The sequence below is a fragment of the Schistocerca piceifrons genome, unplaced genomic scaffold, assembly GCF_021461385.2.
Source record: "Schistocerca piceifrons isolate TAMUIC-IGC-003096 unplaced genomic scaffold, iqSchPice1.1 HiC_scaffold_1300, whole genome shotgun sequence".
NCBI classification, from domain to species: Eukaryota; Metazoa; Arthropoda; class Insecta; order Orthoptera; family Acrididae; genus Schistocerca; species Schistocerca piceifrons.
The window spans coordinates 47,501-50,000 of record NW_025727126.1 but is presented as its reverse complement, the minus strand read 5'-3'; the positions used below and the strand labels follow the sequence as shown (position 1 = coordinate 50,000).

General features: G+C 57.7%; 1 non-coding gene across 1 annotated transcript in view; it reads left to right on the top strand.

Annotated features, from left to right (window-relative positions):
• Positions 1–1,819: 1,819 nt before the first annotated feature.
• The window catches only part of LOC124731748, a 1,909-nt gene continuing 1,228 nt past the window's right edge, over positions 1,820–2,500 (top strand). Inside the window, exon 1 of the ribosomal RNA XR_007008460.1 lies at positions 1,820–2,500. This exon is cut by the window's right edge and continues 1,228 nt beyond it. This is a non-coding gene — a ribosomal RNA (small subunit ribosomal RNA).

Sequence of the window (2,500 nt, the reverse complement as noted above, 5' to 3'; positions counted from 1 at the left end):
TGTCCCCTAACGTAACCCACGTTGTCGCCTAAACCTGCTCTGTAATTGTTATACGACTCGTTCAATTAGTGTAGTGTTGCCCACCCGCAACCCTCGCAATATAGTTCGCTACTCGCACTGCCCGCTCCCCTGTGTATCGCTTCATGTTAAACACCTTGCAAGTCTTGCTCACTTTCCACATGCTCCTGCTGTACACTGTAATGTGGATGGCAGCAGGACGTACATGCCGCCCCTCCCCACGTCCCCACCTTGCCCCCTGCCTTCGCAAGCTGGTTGGTGAGAACTTTGCATGTTCAATGCCCTTCGCATGCGACGTACTCAGGCTACGTTGTGGTGCGGCCTGTGTCAACTGTCCGCTAATGTCGTACGCGTAAACCACAATCTGTACTGCACATTCGTCCTTATGTACTGAATGATACATCGTGGCACATGTGTGACCGTACAACGACTGCGCCCAAAAACGGCGGACCATACAGTGCAAATATTGTGCACGCAGCTACGTGTCGTCTCCCTATGAGAGCTGGATTGCAGTGTGGTACGCCATAGAGACGTGTGGGAGGAACGGACGCCGTGGATGGCGATCAGCATGAGCTGTCTGTTGATGTATTCGGACCTAGTCGTCTCTCCTCACACACCGTGATGGCATGGTGCACCGCGTTCCATATCTGCGACATGCTACAGAGGCCGGTTGACAGTCGTTCGAGCAATGGACATCGCATACGTACGGGGGCCACCTTCCACGTATTGTCTAGGCGTGCACATTTTGTTGCGTGTATGTGGGCAGACGTAGTGTGGCGTGACACCTGACACAGGCATGCAATAATCGTTGAAGTTGCAAATGGCGATGGACGCCTGCGTTTTCTGGTGAAGTTACGCAAATGAACAAATGGTAACCTGTTGTGGTGCGGTTGTTCTCGCTAGGGGTGAATCGGTGATGGCGACGATAGGTTGAGGTACTAACCGGTTGTTCCAGCGATACCCACCATGCCGACGAAACTGAACGGCATCTGGGTGTGAAGCGATACGCGGCGGTGGCTGGGTGGGACCGTCCCCGGCCGGTGAGGGGGCGCCTCCCGGCGTGCTGGCCGCGCGGTGCGTGGGCGCACGCGCTACAGCCGGCTGGTGGGGGCGGCCAGTGGCAGGCGCGCCGGCCGACGGACGCGGCAGGCGTCGCAGCTGCGCGCCGGCGCACCCTGCGCGCGGCGCCGTGCGGCCAAAGTAGGTCCTCGCGGGCCCGGTGCGAAGCGCGGTGGACATCTTCAGTGTGCTGGTCCGATTGAGGACTGTGTGCGTTGAGGATGCGCCGCCGCCCGGCGCTCGGCGCCGCGACGCCGTCTGCTGCTCGGTCGCCCCAGCGGTTCTCGCTGGTGGTTTGTATCGCAGCTGTGCGGATGTGTTGGCGCGTGCGCTGTGCTGGGAGAGTTCGCTTCGGCACCCAAGTGGGGCTTTTGTCCTTCTGTGGCGCTGGCGTTGGAGCTGCCGGTCACCGTAGGTGGCGCGTGTTGTCTCCCGCCGGCAATGCCACGACAGCACGCTCCCGGGCCTCTGTCGGCAGCGGCAAGCTCAGTTGGGAGCACGGGTGGTCGCACCGAAAGCGTCTACTCGCCTAACTCCGGGCGATTGCGCCTCTCTCGAACCCGACCAAGTACTTGGGACGGCGCTGCGCGCCGCCGGGACCTGAGAGGGTTTCGAGGTGTATTGTGCAGGGGAGCTCAGCCTCCTCCTGTTTGCAGAATGATTGAGCGGACGCTTGCGTGTTCGCGCGGGCCCCCGGGACACACTCCCGGGCGGCCGGCTGCTCAGCTCTAGTTGACGCAGCTCCCTGGTTGATCCTGCCAGTAGTCATATGCTTGTCTCAAAGATTAAGCCATGCATGTCTCAGTACAAGCCGCATTAAGGTGAAACCGCGAATGGCTCATTAAATCAGTTATGGTTCCTTAGATCGTACCCACGTTACTTGGATAACTGTGGTAATTCTAGAGCTAATACATGCAAACAGAGTCCCGACCAGAGATGGAAGGGACGCTTTTATTAGATCAAAACCAATCGGTCGGCTCGTCCGGTCCGTTTGCCTTGGTGACTCTGAATAACTTTGGGCTGATCGCACGGTCCTCGTACCGGCGACGCATCTTTCAAATGTCTGCCTTATCAACTGTCGATGGTAGGTTCTGCGCCTACCATGGTTGTAACGGGTAACGGGGAATCAGGGTTCGATTCCGGAGAGGGAGCCTGAGAAACGGCTACCACATCCAAGGAAGGCAGCAGGCGCGCAAATTACCCACTCCCGGCACGGGGAGGTAGTGACGAAAAATAACTATACGGGACTCATCCGAGGCCCCGTAATCGGAATGAGTACACTTTAAATCCTTTAACGAGTATCTATTGGAGGGCAAGTCTGGTGCCAGCAGCCGCGGTAATTCCAGCTCCAATAGCGTATATTAAAGTTGTTGCGGTTAAAAAGCTCGTAGTTGGATTTGTGTCCCACGCTGTTGGTTCACCG